The sequence below is a fragment of the Saccopteryx leptura genome, chromosome 10, assembly GCF_036850995.1.
Source record: "Saccopteryx leptura isolate mSacLep1 chromosome 10, mSacLep1_pri_phased_curated, whole genome shotgun sequence".
Classification (NCBI taxonomy): Eukaryota; Metazoa; Chordata; class Mammalia; order Chiroptera; family Emballonuridae; genus Saccopteryx; species Saccopteryx leptura.
Window position 1 is genome coordinate 5,191,432 of NC_089512.1, and position 20,776 is coordinate 5,212,207.

Below are 20,776 nucleotides of genomic sequence, written 5' to 3' on the forward strand. Positions count from 1 at the left end.
GGCACTGAAATAAGTGAAAACAGGCCCTTAAATTAATTTAGAGTTATAAAAATTGGACTGAAAACCCCTAGAATTTACGTATATTGTGGTGTTTAAGTTTGTTTTTCATTACAAACAATAGCCACAGTGCTGAAAAGAAAGTATGAGTCACAATTCAAAAACAAAGGAAGAAAAAATGAACAGAGGAAAGCTTTGAATCCACATACCACAAAGAAATTCTTACTTGAAATATTGTCAATGATAGCTACCATTCTGACTTGGGAGTAAGGAATGGTCCACGCCATCTTTTCCCCAGGAACAAACTCATTTAAGCCCCCAAACGCACCTCCGAGCCCCATCAACCAATACAGTCTGCCCACATCCACTAGCGAGCAATGGAACTCTAACAGATCTGAGTCACCCACTCTCCCGCAGTTACGAGGTCATTCTCCATCAGGAAGCCCACTCTGCGAAGTTCATCTCCCAGGCTGCCACCACCATGGTCCAATCAACCTCAGCTGCCTATCCACCCTTCCCTACACTCCAGCCTCACCCTAACTACTCACTCTAACGCTCCGGTGACAGGTTCCCTGCCTGAGAACCATTCAACGACAGGATGCATCGGGGCCCAGGAGAATCCAGCTCTTTGCTCAACTCCCCTGTGCCCAGCTGAGCTCCGGCCTTTCCAGGAACTAATCACCGGTTAGCTCAGAGAAGCTCAATTCTCACTGCCTCTTCTCCCCAGCCAGATCCGGGCCTGCCAAGTTTACAGTTCTCGGCGGAGAGGAGGTAGGGGGAGAAAGACGCATCGCGGGGCGCCTTAGGGACCGGGTACACCGCCGCCCCTAGAATTCCGAACGCAAGCCCCCACCTCCACCCCGCCAATGGTCAGCCTCCAGGGCGCCTGTATCAAGCGCTGAGAGCGAACGCCACTAGGGTTAAGTTTCCGTGCCCCTCCGACTCCCTTGATCCGCTACAAAAATCCTTAAGATCAAGTCACCGAGGCCGCGGGGTCGAAGCTAAGATCCCCCTCCGAGCCTCCGGCCACTGGAGTTTTCCCTGGTCGGATCCAGCGCCCTAAGGCCCGGGCCGCCGGGACCGACTTGCTGTCCCAGGCCACTGAGCGCCAGGGGCCCGGGCCGTGTCCCCACTGGGCCCCCATTGTTGCGGGTCCGGCGGCCCGAGCAGGGAGCCGGGGGCCGGCACCGGCACTCACCTCCCGCGCCGCGGCTCCGGACCGCGCCGAGCCGGGCAGGGCCGAGGGGCCTCGCGTTCCGCTGTGCCCGCTTCAGCGGTGTCTGCGGCGGCGGGGGCGGGGGTGGCGGCAGAGGCGGGAAGGAGCCAGCCAGGCCCGGGCGCCGCGGACTGGCTCCGACTGAGCTTCGGTCTTCTCTGGCGGCGGCGCTCGCAGCCTCCGATCGCGGTCCGCACCAGAAAGCGTTCCCCTCCCGGCCCGTGCGCTCAGCCCTCCGGACGGGAACACACGCCGCGGACAGGAAAGTTCCGCTGAGAGCTGACAAAGGCAGGTCTTTCCCCGCGCCGGGTGGACCGCGATTCCGCCCGGGAAAGCGCCCTCTATGCTACCTACGAACAACCGTTTTAAAAGGGAATGCGGGGCAGAAATCCCAGGCCGGGATCCACTTGAGAATCGTTCCAGGGCTGGGTCCAACGGAAGGGGATTGCCCCCCGCCGGCCACCAGAGAGGCACGCTGGCCATGTAACGCTTCAATTGAGCCTCGGTTCCTCCTCACTCCTGACTTGGAGATAATCTGGAGGGCTTGTTAGGATTGGATGTGACGATGAAAGTGCCTGGCGCGGAGATAGGCGGCTCAACGTTGGGGCACGGTCATTGCCGATGGCACTATTGATTACTGATTGCTACTATTAGCATCGCCTCCTACAGAGGTTCGCGCAGCCCTCGTGGACCTCTGAAACTGATGTGCAACACCCGACTCGGCTTTCCCCGCTCCTGTTCCGTTTCCTGGCCACTGAAGCTGTCTTCAGAAGTCCCTGCAAAAGAAGCCGGGATCAAAAAAAACTTTCTTGATCACTGACACTCAAGGGGAGGTTAAGGGTGCAGATTTCTCCTTTCTCAAATTGGTAATTATTGCCACATGGGCTCAGGTTAGCAGAAGAGCTTATGTGTCCGCTGTCTCCACTACAACCCCAGGTTCTTCTTCTTCTTCTTCTCCTCCTCCGCCTCCCCCTCTCCTCCTCTTTCTCCTCCTGTGAACATGGGCAAGATGAAGAAAAAGTTCTGAAGTCGGATTTTTTTTTTTAAGGTTTTGCTTTCCTCATAAAATCAGTGTGAGAAAGAAAACCCTTCCTCTGCCCACCTCCCTTTTCTTCTGGGCCTTCTCGCCTTTGGATATCAGACACACCTATAAGTTATTTTTGGAGCAAATTAGGTTATAAAAATACAAATGTGTGTTCTCAAACTATTAATGGGAAATTAGATATGCAGAATGTGCTCCAGAAAGGCTCATAGCTTTTATGTGTTCTCAAATGTTCCGTTCTCACTTAGTCTCTTGGCTTCTGAGACTCAGGAAACTTGAGCTTGATACCTTTTCTCCCTTGTCTAGAGAGACTTTTCAGAAAGGCTCACTTTTATCAGTCACTTGCACTCGAATGAAACTTTGTCACTGTGTCACACACATACAAGTGTGGATTTCCATTTAGATTATCCTCTGGAAGTAAAAAATGGGCCCTGCCCGTTTGGTGACCACTTAGACATGGCAGGGCTCATGGGTTAGAAAGCAGCACACTCAAAACCACTGCAGGTTCCCTGTTCTCTCAAGCAAGGGGACTTTACCTTATGCAATAGAAGAAGATTTACTAAAGAAAGGCTTTTAAGGATGAGAAGCCCTCGCAAAGCAGAACAGAACAGCATGGGGTAAGACATGAATATGGGAAAGAAAATAAAGAGGTAGTCCTGGCTAGACTTCAGCATTTAGCTGGTTAGCCTGGAATGTGTCGTTTCTGGCCTCTCACTGTAGCTCCTGAAAACTCTGTCAGTGACCACTCCTAGATCACTTCAGAGCCAAAGTGTTTCTGTGTGTGTGTGTGTGTGTGTGTGTGTGTGTGTGCTCGCGCACGTGTGTTTTAAGTGAGAGGAGAGGAGATAGACTCCCACATGCACCCTGACTGGGATCCACCCAGCAACCCCCATCTGGGGCCAATGCTCAAATCAACGGAGCTATCCTCAGTGCCTGAGGTCAAAGCTCGAATCAACCAAGCTAGCCTCAGCATCCTGGACTCCATCCAACGCTTGAACCAATTAAGCCACTGGCTGCGAGAAGGGAGGAGAGAGAGAAGGTGGAGAGGGAGGGAAAGAGAAGTGGATGGTTGTTTCTCATGTGTGCCCTGACCAGGGATGTCCGCATGCTGGGCCAGCACTCTATCTGATGAGCCAATTGGCCAGGGCCACAATTTTACTTTTATCAAAGTAGTTCATGCTGCCCCTGGCTGGTTTGCTCAGTGGTAGAGCGTCAGCCTGGCGTGCGGGAGTCCCGGGTTTGATTCCCAGCCAGGGCACTCAGGAGAGGCGCCCATCTGCTTCTCCACCCCCTCCCCCTCTCCTTCCTCTCTGTCTCTCTCTTCCCCTCCCGCAGCCGAGGCTCCATTGGAGCAAAGTTGGCCCGGGAGCTGAGGATGGCTCCATGGCCTCTGCTTCAGGTGCTAGAATGCCTCTGGTTGCAGCAGAGCAACGCCCCAAATGGGCAGAGCATCGCCCCTGGTGGGCATGCTGGGTGGATCCCGGTCAGGCCCATGCGGGATTCTGTCTGACTGCCTCCCTGTTTCCAACTTCAGAAAAATACAAAAAAAAAAAAAAAAAAAGTAGTTCATGCTTAGTGGCTTCAAAGTCACAATAGAAAAAAGGCTTATATGGAACACCAACCATGCCTCTTCCCTGGTCTCACCACCCTTCCTAACCCCAGGCCCTGGCCCCAGGGGCAGAGTGGCACCTTTCTTATGCACTCATTAATTTCGGGGTCAACACTGTGAGCACTGAGCAACAAACCTTCTCTGGATCAGGAAACTTAAAAGAAACAGGAGACAAATAGCCCTTTGGGGCCAAATAGCCCAACTGGTTTAACACACCCTCTGCCTCAAGGTCAACCAAGCATCTCGACATATTCCAAGGGTATTTTAACCTCCCCACTTGCTTCTTTAGAAGCCTCAGTGATCATTATCAGAGTTTTGCTGGGTGAGGAGAGCTGAAGACCAGCACAGAAGGCCATGGGGATGCGAATTTGCCGGGGTGGAAGGAGATTCTGGATCTGGCTGGCTGCGTGGCCTGAGAAAACTTCTCCCCTCTGGACTTTGAGGTCTTCGTGCAAAAAACCAGAGGGTTAGACAGGTGATCACTAGGGACCTTCCCAAACTGACAGATGGTGTCTGGGAAGCTACTGGCAGCCCCATCTCTGGAGATCTTTCTGGAAGCCAGTACTCCCTTGAAGTAGGCAGTATGGCCCCATCTTCCAGATGAGGAACTGAGACCCAGAGGGTTGCCAGGGTCACACAGCCAGAGAGGAGCAGGGCCAAGATTTTAAGCTAGAGTGCATGCTCTCCTTCCCTGGGGCTGGATCCTGGGCCTTCTGTCCTGCTTTGCCTGCAGTAGGTGCTCTGGTGTGTGAGTGGCAGGTGGGTGTGGAGCTAGGATGTCCCATGGCTTCCAGTAGCAGTGGGGCTCAGCTAACTTGGCCCCAGGATTTCAAGCCTGTAGGCCCCACTTCAGGGTGAAAACCTGTAGTGGCCACCTTTCCCTGTAGCAAGGTCCATGGCACCAGTACCCTGCTCTCCTGAATCTGTTGTCCTCAGAGTAGCCAAGGCCATAATGCTTCTTCTCATGGATTTTTTTTTTGGCGGGGGGGAAGCCCCTGGAATCCAGACCTGCCTGCCTTGTGGTAATGGGAGCCCACCTTTCCCACGTCTCTCTGCTCTGCATCGTAAGAAAAAAGCAGTGGGGAGGGAGGGTTTGTTCTCCATCCAGGCTGCCCTGGGCATCCTCTGGCTTCTAGGTGAGGCTGGAAGCCCAATGAAATCAAATACATCCTGCATTCAAATAGGGGCCAGGACAATTCTAGAGGTTACAAGGATCTCAAAGCTGACTGTTACATAGAGAAAGACAGTCAGTCTCCTGTTTCCTGTCCACTGAACTCAGGTACAGATAGGTGTCTGGTGTTCTCCTGACTTAGGACCCCTATGTGGGCTTCGGGCCACAGAGCCCTGGACACTGATCTCAGAACCCACACGAGAGAAGCAGACTTGGGAGCGGAGTACCCACGGGGGGCGCACTGGCGGTCATATGTAAGCTGACATGGAATCAGAAACTGGAAGTGGTAGTGAGGGAAGATGTTGGGGACAGGGCTCTGAAGTGACCACTAAACACTTCCCTTGGCCTCGTGTCATCCTGCATGAAGCCTGGGTTTTGTTTTTTTATTTGTTATTTTTAAAAGGTTTTATTTATTCATTTTAGAGAAGGGGGGAGGAGCAGGAAGCATCAACTCCCATATGTGCCTTGACCAGGCAAGCCCAGGGTTTCGAACCGGCAACCTCAGCGTTCCAGGTCAACGCTTTATCCACTGCGCCACCACAGGTCAAGCCTGAAGCCTGGGTTTCGAAGCCACAGATTCACAGCACATCAGGCATGACCAGGCAGTGGTGCAGTGGATAGAGCGTCGGACTGGGATGTGGAGGACCCAGGTTCGAGACCCCGAGGTTGCCAGCTTGAGCGCGGGCTCATCTGGTTTGAGTAAAGTTCACCAGCTTGGACCCAAGGTCGCTGGCTTGAGCAAGGGGTTACTGGGTCTGCTGAAGGCCCACGGTCAAGGCACATATGAGAAAGCAATCAATGAACAACTAAGGTGTTGCAATGAAAAACTAATGATTGATGCTTCTCATCTCTCTCCGTTCTTGACTGTCCCTATCTATCCCTCTCTCTGTCTCTGTAAAAAAAAAAGGGAGGGGGGCTGGAAGCATGGGGCACATGGTGTTCGAACTGAGTTCCTTTGAACCTTAGAGGTTCCTCAGAATTGGTCAGGACTTGGCCACATCATGTCCTGCAACTCCCAACATGGCTCCTTTTACATAGCTACTTAATGAATCAGTGTATAAGATTTCACTAGAGAAAAAAAGGATTCCACAGTAAAATGATACTAACAAAATTTGAAACCATACATCTACTGATAGTAAACTTATAAGTTATGGAGTAGGAAACCTAGCCAGGGTCTCCCTCCAGTCTCTTACCCGTCGTGCTAGGGTTGTCCTCACAGCACAGTGCTGGCCACAGAGCGCACATTGGGAGGCCCTTAGTGGAGGCCTGGTTTGAATAAACGACCTCAAGACCAGGATCTGCAAACCCTGAGAGGCAATGTGCAGCTGCGCTGGCTCAACTGTCAAAAGCCCTCAAGATTCTGGTCCGTTTGTATCTGAGAGAAATGCAGGACCCTGGCCTGGGAAGCGGGGCTCCTGGGCTCCAGGCTGCCCCACCACTCACTGCCTGGGGCATTAGCCTTCTCTTTAAGGGAGGCCCCTCAGCACGGTCACTCGGTCCATAGACTCTGGGCCCTTGAGGGTATGACCCATCATCTCGACCATGTGATGCATCCTCCTCAGCCTGAGGGACACAGGATACAGGGCCAGGCACAGAGCCAGAGCCTAGGGACCCTTAATATGACTAAAAACAACTTTATTTGTTTTTAAAACAAGGTTTCCATCAAGTGGCTGGCTCCCCACCCCATACAAACTGCAACGTCCCACCACAGTGGTTGACTTTCTGCATTTTATGTAGTGAAACTTCTTCCTCTCAACTGTTTTTTCCCCTGGCCTGGCTCCTCTGCCGGCCAGAGTGTCTGTGTACACACTGGAGAAAGTCAGTGCCGAGCAGTCCCCCTTTCTCCTGACATTCCTCCTCCACTGAGCAGGCCAGCGGGGCTACTTGTCAGTGCAGTGGAATGTGGCAGCCCAGTGCTTGCCCAGGAAGCAGGTAGGATACTCAACAGTGGGTGATCATGGATGGACTGTACCAAGGGGAAGATCTGGTCCCTGGTTAGAGGTCTTCACCTCTCTGCCACGGACTGCCCAGAACAGCAGTGATCAGACCCTTTCTATATACCCAGCTGTGGTGGGGAGCCCCCACCCCCATCCCTGGGGTCTTGAGGGACAGGCCCATGCTAGAGACCACAGCCCCAGGCCCGAGCTGTCTCACCTCCTAACAACGACCAAGAACTGAGAAACTGTTGTCATTCTCAGGTCTCCAAGACACCCCCTCACCCCCTACAACTTGAGCCCCTCCAGACCCCACCCTCCTTCCTAGAATCCAAAGGCCACTTCTGAAGTCTCCAAGGAATCCCCACTAGTCCCTAGTTATCTTGGTCCCTGGTCATGTGGGGAGGCAGCCGATTTTGTGACTTCACAAAGGCTATTCTGTGACAAGTTTGGGCTTGGTGAAGTAGAGGCTGGGCAGAGGGGCTCCTCCCAGGAACATCATGTGACTTTTCAATGGAGAGACACCCCCACCTCTGAGGAAAGAAGAACTGCCTCACGTAAGAGCCAAAGACACACCTCTCCTTGATGACTTCAGCTCCCAGGCCTAACTGGGTACTCCTGGCTAACTCTTGAAGGTCCAGGCCCATCACTGCCAGGTTTGGGCAAGGACAGGAGGTGGTTACTCCAGGTAATGATGGTGGGTCTCTGACCTCAGAACTGGGGGGTCAGAGCAGTTTCTTTCCATTAGACAAGGTCATTCTTCTCTAGGCTTTTCTCAGTGAAAGAACGGACCAATTGGGAAACTTTATGTGACCTGAGTCTTCATTAGGGTCTGCTTTAGCAGTCCCCAGAGCAGGGGTCGGGAACCTATGGCTCACGAGCCAGATGCGGTTCTTTTGATGGTTGCATCTGGCTCGCAGACAAATCTTTAATAAAAAAATAATAACATTAAAAATATAAAACATTCTCATATATTATTACAATCCATTTATTTCCTACCGCTCATGTTCATGGGGTGGCTGGAGCCAATCACAGCTGTCCTCCGGGACAACACCAAATTTTTATTGGATAATGCATAACATACATGGGTCGTTGTATGGCTCTCATGAAATTAATTACATTTTAAAATATGTGGCGTTCATGGCTCTCTCAGTCAAAAAGTTTCCCGACCCCTGCCCCAGAGTATACCTTTAAGTGGGTCAGGCCAGAGAGTCCTGAGTCCTGTAAAAAGATCTTGTGGCTACAAATAGGCATTGCCCAAATTCTAAGGGCTTCTCTCTCCAATGCTGACACCCCTGTTGTTGCCTCCCTGAATGATGTACAATTCCAGAAACCTAAGGCAAAAGAAAGCACCCAAGGACGTGCTTTCTCCTTACCTTCTCCATACCTGTTCCCCAACCTCTATCTCTTACCTGGAGCATAGCTTCTGGGAAGGGCAGGGCCCCGGGACTCAGCAGGGATGATGGCTGGCAGCTAGGCTGGGAGTGCTGACAAGTGCCAGGGGCACCTAAAGGGCTGAGTTTGGCCCTGTGATACAACTCCTCTTTGTGCTGGGCAGGCCCACTGTGAGGGTCCACTGGCCATCTTCTCCTGCCTCTACTTTGATTGTGACATCATCGTCCCGCCAGAGAACTCCAGGGAAGAAAGCGTGCTCCAGTCAAGAGTTCCAGCACCTTCCGCAGGAGGCAGGGTTGATGGCTGCTTTGCGGAGGGCAACCTATCTGGCTTTACATCCAAGGGATTCCTTGGCCTTGACTGCCCTGGCCCTTGATTGGTGGTAGTCCTTGCAGGCCTGAGGAAGCCAAGGAGCCTATCTTCTTAAACCACCCCTGTCTGACCCACCCAGTTTTCAGTTCTGGGCCGGGCAGGGAGTGAACAGGTGATCTCCAGGAATAGGGACGCCACTACTGTCCAGTGCTTCTGAGGATGTGCCTTAGGCTTTTTTTTTGGTAAGGAAGTCATTTTGCATTTAAATGGGGAAAACCTGAGCTCTTCCAGCAGGCAGTGACGGGGCAAAGAGAAACCAGCCTGGGCTGAGGCAGTCCCGAAGAACTTTATCGGAGACAGCCATGGACCCAGAATAATCAGAACAGGAATAGGCATCATTTACCTAGCATTGCTGTGTGCCAGGCCCCAAGCTGAGCACTTTGTGCGCATTATCACATTTGATCTCCATAACAGTGCTAGAAAGGGGGTGTCCTTGTTCCCATTTTCCAGTCAGGGAAACCGAAGCTCAGGAGGTGAAGGAATTAGGCTGAGGTCCCACAGTGGAGCAACAGAAGCACCGCTGTTAGGATGCATGTTTGTCTGCCTCCAAAGCTGGACCCACTGCTGACCTGTCTCCTGCAAACTCTTCCTAATACAGAGGAAAAACTCTTTTCTCACCTCTGACCCTCACCAAATAGTGAGTGTTAAAGAGAGACGAGCACGATGCAAAAATTGGAGCCCAATACCACCCAGATCATCAGCCCCCGGATAAGGGAGCAGTGACTGCTTGGCCTGTCTAATCTTGAATGAGACCCACTGGGAGGCAGCTGTTCTGATCTGCTTCTGCTTTTCAGATGATTTCAATGAGGCCCTGGGGGCGGCAGAAGGGGAGTCCTTGGGGTCTGTGGCTGCACAGTGCTTCTGAGGTGGGGATGCCAGATCAGATATAAGATGACCAGTTCAATTTGAATTGCAGATAAGCAATATACCTATGCTTTAAATATTGCAGGGGGTAGCTGTTCTACGGGCGCTCTGGCTGGGGCCCTGGAACGTGGGGGCTGGGTTGGGGCTGGGAGTCACCGCTCCATTCCCCACTTGAGCCGCAGCCCCGTCTAGGAAGTTGTGCCTGGGGAAGCAGGAGGCAGGGACTGCCTTCTGGTGATGACAGCTGCTGTGGTCACTGGACAAGTGTGGACTCAAATGGTTGTCTCTGTGGGGCCTCAATTTCTCCTGCAGAACAAGGGTGATGGACAAGGATGTGGTCAGACAGCAGTGGTTGCTTTGCACATCTCTTGGGCAATGGGGGTTAGCGTTTCCTTTTTCTTTTTTCTTTTTTTAAATGTATTTATTTATTTATTTATTTATTTTACAGAGAGAGAGAGTCAGAGAGAGGGACAGATAGGGACAGGCAGGAACGGAGAGAGATGAGAAGCATCAACCATCAGTTTTTCGTTGCTACACCTTAGTTGTTCATTGATTGCTTTCTCATATGTGCCTTGACTGTGGGCCTTCAGCAGACAAAGTAACCCTTTGCTCAAGCCAGCGACTTTGGGTTCAAGCTGGTGAGGTTTTTGCTCAAAACAGATGAGCCCGTGCTCAAGTTGGTGAGCTCGGGGTCTCGAACCTGGGTCCTTCGCGTCCCAGTCTGATACTCTATCCACTGCGCCACCGCCTGGCCAGAATAAATCTTTATAAAACAACTTACTATAGTTAAATCTATCTTTTTTTTTTTTTTTTTTTGTATTTTTCTGAAGCTGGAAACAGGGAGGCAGTCAGACAGACTCCCGCATGCACCCGACCGGTATCCACCCGGCACGCCCAACAGGGGGCGATGCTCTGCCCATCCAGGGTGTCGCTCTGTTGCGACCAGAGCCACTCTAGCGCCTGAGGCAGAAGCCATGGAGCCATCCCCAGTGCCTGGCCATCTTTGCTCCAATGGAGCCTTGGCTGCGGGAGGGGAAGAGAGAGACAGAGAGGAAGGAGAGGGGGAGGGGTGGAGAAGCAGATGGGCGCTTCTCCTGTGTGCCCTGGCGGGAATCAAACCCAGAACTTCGCCCGCCAGGCCGACTCTCTACCACTGAGTCAACCGGCCAGGGCCAAATCTATCTTTTTATTTATACTTTAGTTGCTCCGCTACCGCCCACCATGACAGCTGGAATGCCCACTAGTGGGCGGTAGGGACCAGGTTGACTACCACTGCTGTAGGGGCTCCCAGGCAGGGGAGAGTATTGAGTAAATAAATGATTGAAATTCCCTTTTTGTCCTGGCGGGGATCCCCAAAGCCTGGCAGCCCCTGAGCCTCTCCTTGATGGCTCCTGTGACCTCTGGACACCTGCTGTTGCTGTTCAACCAATAGCAGAGTGGGAGTGGATGTGGGGCAATTGGCCCCACCTCCTGGCCGGAGGGAGTTGCAGGAGGAGGCACAGGGGCTGTGGTGGCATCAGGATGGGGATGGGCTGGTGGGAGTACTTGGGTCAGATGAACCTGGAAGTAGCTAAAGGGAAGTAGCTGGCCCTGGCCGGTTGGCTCAGCGGTAGAGCGTCGGCCTGGCGTGCAGGGGACCCGGGATCGATTCCCGGCCAGGGCACACAGGAGAAGCGCCCATTTGCTTCTCCACCCCCAACCCCTCCTTCCTCTCTGTCTCTCTCTTCCCCTCCCGCAGCCAAGGCTCCATTGGAGCAAGGATGGCCCAGGCGCTGGGGATGGCTCCTTGGCCTCTGCCCCAGGCGCTAGAGTGGCTCTGGTTGCAGCAGAGCGACGCCCCGGAGGGGCAGAGCATCGCCCCCTGGTGGGCAGAGCGTCGCCCCTGGTGGGCGTGCTGGGTGGATCCCGGTCGGGCGCATGCGGGAGTCTGTCTGACTGTCTCTCCCCGTTTCCGGCTTCAGAAAAATACAAAATAAATAAAAATAAAAAAATAAAGGGAAGTAGCTAAAGAGATGGTGGAAGGGTGAAGAGGGGGAGAGGGCCTCCCCCGAGGCCCGGAGTACGTGGTGTTATCAATCAGCTTTCCTGCCCGATAGGAAATGGGATGGGAACTCCTACCCCAGTGCACGGCCTTGCTTGGGGATGAGGGCAGGTGGAGCACACCTAAGTCTGTAGCCCTTGGTGCTGGGGCCAGGGTTGGACTGCTCTTGCCCTTTCTCTGCCACTGGGCAGTCCTGAAAGCACCACTCCTTGACTTTTTGGATGGTGGCTGCTTCTTTGTGAGGCCCACATGGTGGTGGTGGTGGTGGTGGTGGTGGTGGTGTGTGTGCGAGTGCGTGCGTGCATAGGCAGAATGGAGGGTGTGTATGGGGGGAGTTCAGAGATTTTTTTTTAAAGAGGTCAAGAAATCTCTTTCTAGTGATTCTGAAGCGATGTGTTAGACCAAGCTGGGTGTGTGGGACTGGGTTTCCTGTGGCTTTGTGTGTATGTGTAATTTGGTGTGTACTTCGAAATGTTGGCTGTGCCAATGTACAGGTGTGCATATTTGTGTATCTGGCATGCATATCTGCTGTGTAATGTGTTAGTGAGTCTGCCTGGAATGTTTGTGCAGCCCAGAAAACCTGGGTGCCGCTTTTTCCCCATCTCAGGATGGGCATCTGGGAGTGCCTGCAGATGTGTGGGGATGTATGTGTGTGGGGTGTTGGCAGGGGTAGAGGGGCTGCAGATTCTGGAGGGAGCAGCTTATAGACAGGCCCTGTACAGCTCCTGCTCTGCTGCCCCAATCTGCCAAGCTCTGATTTCTCCTAAAACCCTCATTCCCGTCAAGAACCCACAGCCCCAGACTAGGTTTCTGAAGGGGAGCAGTGCCATCTGGTGGCAGGCTGAGTCTGTGCCAGGAATAGATGAATTGGACCCGGTGTTTCCATGAGGACTTTTTCAGAGAGCATCAGCCAATGAGGAAGTCACCACCGTCCCAGCTAAACCTTGGACAGAGGGAGGGTAGCTAAGGTTTGAACACTCCATCCTTATACACTATGCGCTTATGGCCCAGGGAGGCAAGGCAGGAAAGTCAGCGGAAGGAGTGCAGGAGGGCAGGGATAGGAAAATTATGAGACCAGCCTCCAGACCCACGAACCTGGGCCCCATTCCTTGGGCCACCTTTCTGCGCTCAGATTTCTCATCTGTATGGGTGGCTAACTGTATCTACCCTGTTGGGTGGTGGTGAAGGTTATATGGAAGAGTGTTAGTAGAACACCTGGCTCAGAGCTGTGCCTGCTGTAAAGTAAAAGGAAATGATTGATCTTATTGATCTAGGCAAAGTTCCAGAAGCACAGAGAAGAGAGCTCTGTGTCATGGCAGGTGAAAGAGTTGCAGAGAGGTGACATGCCTGTAGCACTGCCACCCCACATTCTAGCATCTTGTGCCCGAGCAGCTGCTTCAACTCATACACTTAAGTGAAGGAGGGAAGTCTCTTTTCTGGGAAGAGGGGAATGGAGTCTAGTGGGGAGTGGAATCAAGAGACCCAGCATTCAAACTCTGGCTAGCTTCTTACTAGCTGTGGAGCCTAAGCATAGCAGCAGGCTTGCTGTGTTCCGTGTTCCACAAGTGAAAGTGTTGGCTCTGAGGACCCCATAGAAATGCACAGAAATTTGCTTAGGACTCTCAGAGAGATAAAGGCTGGGTAGGATCTTGTCAGCAGGTAGGATTCTGCTCATTTACGACGTCATCCCCCCGCTATGTCCCCAAAAAGTAATCCCTGAGTCAGTCAGTTGTTCTGGGTCTGCAGCGAATTGGTTTTGTGATGTTGGGCAAGTCACTCTCTCTCGGTCTCACTTTTCCCAGCTGCAAAATAAAGGAATTAAATTAGATGACTTCCGAGGTCAGCCATGCCTTAATCTATGGCCTTTTGATTTTTTTTTCCTTTTCTCTGCCTCATATATGAGGATCCTATTTACTGATTCTACAAGTTAGGTCTTGAACAAAAAGACAAAGGAAAACCAGAGCCTCTTGTTAACGGGTGCTGTGATTTCCTGTTATACTTGTGGGAAATAGTTTCTGAGGCCCCGGTATGTTAATAACGGGGCAAATGAGAGAATGAAACAAAAGCTTTCCCCTATCATACTGTGCATAACAAGGTACTGAGAAGGTATCGAGCGCCCCTACTGCTGGCTTGGAAGGACTCGAGTTCCTCACTTTTCGCTTCCGCCTTATGAAGCCGCTAATCACGGCAGTTTGCGTTAAGCCTAAAAACTACAAATCCCAGAAGGCAATACTCGTGGGAGAAGTGCTCATGCGCTCATTGCGTGTAGGCCCCGCCCCTAGAAGCGGAACTTCATTTCCCAGGCAGCTCAGGGATGCGTCGCTATCTCACCGCTCCCGCGGCCGTTCCCCTCCCGCTTCCCGCTAGCGAGCCGCCCGCCAAGTCGGGGGACGCGCGCGCGCGCGCAGGGGGGGGGGCACGTAGCGCGCGAGTGACGCATAATATGTGGGCCACTCTGGATCCGTGGTCGCGCTGTGTGTGTGAGTGAGGGAGAGTGCGGGACCCGAGGCGGTGTGTGTGAACTGTGGCCGCTGGCGGGGTCAGGGGGGAGCGGCGGAGCCGCCCGGGAAGGTGAGCGGGGAAGGGAGCAAGGCGGCTCTCCGGGGGGGCGCGAGGAGACAGGGCGCGTGGCCCGGCGGGCGGGAGAGTGGGCGCCGCGCTGGGGGAGGGGCGGCACCTGCCTGTGCCGCCGGCGGGGAGGGGGCGGGCCGGGCCTCCGGGGAGGCCGGGCCGGGGGCCTGACAGGACTTCTCCTCCCGAGTCCGGGCTCGGGGGCGGGGCCTCCACGTTCTCCCTCCGGTCCGCCACAGAAGCTTCCCGGGAGTAACTCTTCCGCCCGGAGTGGGGGCCGGGGTGTGCCCGCCCCGACCTGGAGGAGAAGCCTCTTCTCTTTCCCCGGGGTACCCTTTTTCCCTCCCAGTCATCCCAGTCTCCGTTCCGTACGGACCGGGGGGCCTCCATCTTCCCTGCCGTACGGCGGCCCCCTTCCCCGGCTGTCTCCGCCTCTAGCCCCAGTCACCTGGGCGGGCTTTCCCCTCCTTCGGCCTCGAGCTGCCTGCCGCTGCGGCCGCCCGCCCGCCCGGCTCTCGGTCCGGGCGAGAGGGCGGGGCTTCCCGGGCACCCCCTCCCATCCCGCCCCCATGGTGGAGGGGGCGTGGACGGAGAGGTGTGCGGGTCCCGCAGCCCGGAGCGAGCCTCGGACTGCCCGCCAAACTTCTCGGGAACCTGTGTCTGGGTTCTCGAGTCGTTTTCAGCTGGGGTGTCACGGGCGTTTGCTTCACTCTGTCTTCTTTTTCCTGGACCGCTTCCTCTTCTGGATTGCAGCACTAGCGTTCGGATTTCGCGTTTGTCGAAGTCGTTTTGGAGCCTGTTGAAGTATTATTATTTTTTGAGTCCCCAAGTGACTCGTCCGAGACCACATCACTTTGTTTCTTCCTCACTCTGTTTTCAGGGAAGCCTTTTAATTAGCCTGTGTGTTTTCATTAATTTATATGAGCAGCATCTTCCTGTTCTGAACGCTTTGTTGAGGTAGAGTGAGAGGTGCATTGACAGTGTCCTGTAATTTTCTTTTTCGGTTTACTGGAGTTTACCTTTAAGGTTTGTATGAGCTTGTGTGTTTAGACTCTGTAGGAATCGATTTGGGGCTTAAGTTTAATGCTGTTAAGATTTGGGTTTTATCTATAGCAGTTATTCATTATTTGTTTTCGGTTGGTGATGTATTTTTGGATGTTAAGGTCCTAAAGGAGACTTGACCTGGGGTGGTGAGCGCACGATATAATATGCAGATGTATTGTAGAATTGCACACCTGAAACAATTTTATTAACCATTGTCACCACAATACATTCAGTAAAATTTTTTTTTAAAAAGGAGCTAATATGCCTGACCTGTGGTGGCACAGTGGATAAAGCGTTGACCTGAAACGCCGAGGTCGCTGGTTCAAAACCCTGGGCTTGCCAGGTCAAGGCACATATGGTAGTTGATGCTTCCAGCTCCTCCCCCCCTTCTCTCTCTCTGTCTCTCTCTCCTCTCTCTCCCTCTCTGCCTCTCTCTCTCTCCTCTCTAAAAATGAATAAATAAAAATTTAGAAAAATCTTAAAAAAAAGAAGGAGCTAATAGAACTTGAATATATAGGAAATATTTTTATGCTCAAAATCACTTGAGTGGTTGCTGAGCACAGTGTTTTACTTTTCTATCTTTGGACAGTTTAATAGAGGAGGAATCTGATGGAACGAAGCACAGGTTTGCTTCGCTTGAAGTGACTGAAGTTGGTTTATTACTAATTTTCTTAGGTCGTTTTTATTTATTTTTAAAATATTTTATTTATTGATTTTTAGAGAGAGGGGAGAGAGAGAGAGAGAGAGAGAGAGAGAGAAGGGGGAGGAGCAGGAAGCATCAACTCCCATATGTGCCTTGACCAGGCAAGCCCAAGGTTTCAAACCGGCAACCTCAGTGTTCCAGGTCGACGCTTTATCCCACTGCGCCACCACAGGTCAGGCCAGGTCGTTTTTATTTATTTATTTATTATTTATTTATTTATTTATTAAAGATTTTTATTTATTTACTATAGAAAGGGGAGAGAGAGAGAGAGAGAGAGAGAGAGAAAGAGAAGGGGGGAGGAGCGGGAAGCATCAACTCCCATATGTGCCTTGACCAGGCAAGCTCAGGGTTTCGAACCGGCAACCTCAATGTTTCCAGGTTGATGCTTTATCCATTGAGTAGGTCGTTTTTATAAAGAAGATGGTCTTGGACAGTAGTAGAATGTTGTTATACATGATTTCATATTTTATACTAATGATTGGGTGAATTTTACTTGAAGTTCAAAACTTGGATCCTCACCCCCACCCCCAACCCCCTTTTTTTTTCTTTAAATAAGGAAGAATGTTTTCAAAACATTTGTTTCTGTGGACTTTATTTTAGGCATTGGGACAATTCAGTACTGTGCTATAGGCCATTCAATACTGTGTATTACAAAAGGGCAAAAAAAAGGAAGAAGAGGACGACAGATTGTATGATTCAATGGAAAAGGTACAGAATAGTTGAGAAATGGTTGAGCTAGGATATTAATGTATATCTGATGAAAACTCTTTCTGCTATCATCATCCCTTACAAAGTCAGTTACCTGCCACGAAAGTAATATCTATTCTCTGTTTCTTGTGTATTCTCACAGGGATATTTTAAGAATGCACACATTCTTTGCTTTCTCACCAGACAGTATATTTCAGAGTTTGTCCAAATTAGGAAAGGAAGTAACTTCTTAATTTTTTCCAAGTTTTTATTATGAAAAATTTCAAACATTAAAAAGTTGAAAGAGTAGTAAAATGAGCACTTGTTTATCCACCCAGATTCAACAGTTATTATTTTGATGTATTTTCTCTTTATATGAGTGTGGTGTATATTTATTTTGTGGAACTAGTTGATAGTAAGTTTCAGACATATCGCCCCTAACTACTTTGCCAGCCATACTTAAAGGATGAGGACTTTTATGAGAGAGAGGTAGTATTTTTTATAAACTTTGCCTTTAATTTTTTTTTTTTTTACTTATTCATTTTAGAGAGGAGAGGGAGAGAGGAGAGACAGAGAGAGAGAAGGGGAGGAGGAGCTGGAAGCATCAACTCCCATATGTGCCTTGACCAGGCAAGCCCAGGGTTTTGAACCGGCGACCTCAGCATTTCCAGATCAACGCTTTATCCACTGCGCCACCACAGGTCAGGCTCTAAACTTTGCCTTTATGTGCTCTGCTTGGCTGATTGCTTAAAAAAATTTTTTTTTTGGGAGGGGTATTTTTCTTAGTTGAGAAGCAGGGAGGCAGAGAGATATACTTCTGCATGCAGTGACCAGGATCCACCCGGCATGCCCACCAGTGGGCGATGCTCTGCCCGTCTGGGCCGTTGCTACTTTGCAACCAGAGCCATTCTAGTGCCTGAGGTAAAGGCCATGGAGCCATCCTTAGCACCCAGGCCAACTTTGCTCCAATGGAGCCTTGGCTGCGGGGGGGGGGGGGGGAGAGGAAGAGAGAGAGATAGAGAGAAAGGAGAGGGGGAAGAGTGGAGAAGCAGATGAGCGCTTCTGTGTGCCCTGGCCAGGAATCGAACCCGGGACTTCCACACACCAGGCTGACGCTCTACTGCTGAGCCAATTGGCCAGGGCCTACTTAAGTTTTTCAAAAGGCATTCTCTGTGGAACTTTTTTTTTTATTAAAAAGATTGTAAAAATCACACATTTTAAATTAGCCATTATCTATTTTAAAAAGTATATAATTCAGTGGAATTTAGTATATTAACAACATTGTGCAGCCTTTACCTCTTTTAGTATCAAGACAGACTGACCAGGTGGTGGCCCAGTGGATGGAGCATCGGACTGGGATGCGGAAAGACCCAAGTTCAAGAACCCGAGGTTGCCAACTTGAGTGTGGGCTCATCTGGCTTGAACAAAACAAACAAACAAACAAAAAAAGCTCACCAAGGCCCTGACCGGTTTGCTCAGTGGTAGAGTGTCAGCCTGGTGTGCAGGAGTCCCGGGTTTGATTCCCGGTCAGGGCACACAGGAGAAGCGCCCATCTGCTTCTCCACCCCTCCCCCTCTCCTTCCTCTCTGTCTCTCTCTTCCCCTCCTGCAGCCAAGGCTCCATTGGAGCAAAGTTGGCTCAGGTGCTGAGGATGGCTCTGTGGCCTCTGCCTCAGGCGCTAGAATGGCTCTGGTTGCAACAGAGTGACGCCCCAGAGGGGCAGAGCATCGCCCCCTGGTGGGCATGCTGGTTGGATCCCAGTCGGGCACATGCAGGAGTCTGTTTGACTGCCTCCCCGTTTCCAGCTTCGGAAAAATGCAAAAAAAGAAAAAAAAAAAGCTCACCAGCTTGGACCCAAGGTTGCTGGCTCAAGCAAGGGGTTACTCAGTCTGTTGAAGGCCTGTGGTCAAGGCACATATGAGAAAGCAATCAATGAACAACTGAGGTGTTGCAATGAAAAACTGATGATTGATGCTTCTCATCTCTCTTTGTTCCTGTCTGTCCCTATCTATCCCTCTCTCTGACTCTCTCTCTGTCCTTGTAAAAATAAATAAATAAATAAAAAGAAAAAAAAAAAGACTTTCATCACTCCAAAGGAAACCCCATACCCATTAAGGAGTTGGTTCCTGTTTCGTCCTCCCAAACCCTTGGCAACCACTAGGCAACTTTTTTTTTTTTTAAGCCAAATTTTTTATTTTATTTTATTAATTTTTAGAGAGGAGAGAGAGTGAGAGAGAGAGAGAAAGAGAAGGGGGAGGGAGGAGCAGGAAGCATCAACTCCCATATGTGCCTTGACCTGGCAAGCCCAGGGTTCTTTGAACCGGCGACCTCAGCTCAGCGTTTCCAGGTTGACGCTTTATCCACTGCGCCACCACAGGTCAGGCGGCAACGTTCTTTTTTTAAAAAAGATTTTATTTATTCATTTTAGAGAAGGGAAGAGGAGAGAGTGAGAGAGAGAAGGGGGAGGAGCAGGAAGCATCAACTCCCATATGTGCCTTGATCCAGTAAGCCCAGGGTTTCGAACTGGTGACCTCAGCATTTCCAGGTCCACACCCTATCCACTGAGCCACCACAGGTCAGGCACTAGGCAACTTATTTTGGGCCTTTCATATAAATAGAATCATACAGTATGTGACCTTTTGTGTCTGACTTTCATTTAGCATATTGTTTTTAAAACTTATCCATAGCTATGACATGTATCAGTACTTCGTTCCTTTCTATGGCTGAATAATATTTTATGAATATAACCACATTTATCCATTCACTCATTGATGGACTTTTATGGTTGTTTCCACCTTTTGGCTATTGTGAATTTTCTTTGAACATTTGTGTACAACTATTTGAATATCTGTTTTGGGTATATGCATTGGAGTGAAATTGCTAGGTTCTGTGGTAATTCTATGTTTAACGTTTTTTAAGAAACAAGGATGTATTTGTTGTACTATTTTATATTAGTAGCGTGTGTTCCAATTTCTCCACCTCCTTTCCAGTGCTTGTTGTTTTTTTGATCTTTTTGGTATAGTCATTCTAAGTAGGTGTGACTGCTATCTTGTGGTTTTGATCTCCACTTCTCTAATGGCTAATGACTGTATCTTTTCATGTGCTTGCTGGCCATTTATATATCTTTGGAGAAATGTCTGTTCAAGCTCTTTGCCCATTTTTGAATCAGGTCTTTTTTTTGTTGTTGTTGAGCTGCAGGAGTTCTTTATTTTATTTTATTTTACTTTACTTTATTTGTGAGAGTGAGAGAGACAGGAAGGGAGAGCTATGAGAAGCATCAACTCATAGTTGCGGCACCTTAGTTATTCATTGATTGCTTTCTCATATGTGCCATGATCGGGGGCTACAGCTGAGTCTGTGACCCCTTGCTTAAGCCAGCAACCTTGGGCTCAAGCCAGCCACCTTTGGGCTTAAGTCAGTGACCATGGGGTCATGTTTATATATTTTATCATTTAAGGGTGTTGGATTTTGTCAGGTGCTTCTTCTGAATCAATCAGATGATTTTTCCCCTCCATTCTGTTAATGTGTGTATATTATATTAATTGATTTTTGTGTATTGAACCACTCTTGCATTTCTGAGAGAAATTCCACTTGGTCTTGATAGATAATCCTCTTTATATGCTACTGTATTCAACTTGCTAGTATTTTGAGGATTTTTGCCCTCTGTATTTATAAAGTATATTGTTTTTTAGTTTTCTTCTGTTATCTGGCTTTGGTACCGGGGTAATGCTGGCTTCATGAAATAAATTAGAAAAAAAAAAATGCTGGCTCCTGTTCTATTTTTGGAAGAATTTGAGGATTGATGTTAATTCTGTAAATGTTTGGTTCAATTATTGCTCCACCCATCCCCCTGGCTAGTACTTCTCAATATTGCCAAGGTCATGAAAAATGAGGGAAAAACTCAAAAACCATCATAGACCAGAGGACACTAGGGGAATGACAACTAAATGCAATGTAGTATCCAGGATAAGATCTTGGAACAGAAAAGGGATATGAATGGGAAAACTGGTGAAATCTTAAGTCTGAAGTTTAGTTAATAACAACATACCACTATTGGGCTTCTTAATTTTGACATTGTACCACTATAAACAGGATGGTGATGTAAAGGAAAACTGAACTAACTGGGTGAG

General features: G+C 50.2%; 2 protein-coding genes across 4 annotated transcripts in view; one reads left to right on the top strand and one right to left on the bottom strand.

Annotated features, from left to right (window-relative positions):
• RAD54L2 (RAD54 like 2) overlaps positions 1 to 1,396 on the bottom strand; it is a 95,297-nt gene extending 93,901 nt beyond the window's left edge. Inside the window, exon 1 of the mRNA XM_066351058.1 lies at positions 1,196 to 1,396. The gene's annotated coding sequence lies outside the window, so the exon portion shown is untranslated. The remainder of the gene's footprint in view (positions 1 to 1,195) is intronic.
• Positions 1,397 to 14,077: 12,681 nt separating this feature from the next.
• Positions 14,078 to 20,776, top strand: part of DCAF1 (DDB1 and CUL4 associated factor 1) — a 58,932-nt gene continuing 52,233 nt past the window's right edge. The window contains exon 1 of one of the 3 annotated variants that reach the window (XM_066351418.1): positions 14,078 to 14,212. The gene's annotated coding sequence lies outside the window, so the exon portion shown is untranslated. Of the gene's footprint in view, positions 14,213 to 17,207; positions 17,348 to 20,776 lie in introns of those variants that run through there. The other 2 variants (XM_066351419.1, XM_066351417.1) reach the window with 2 other exon arrangements.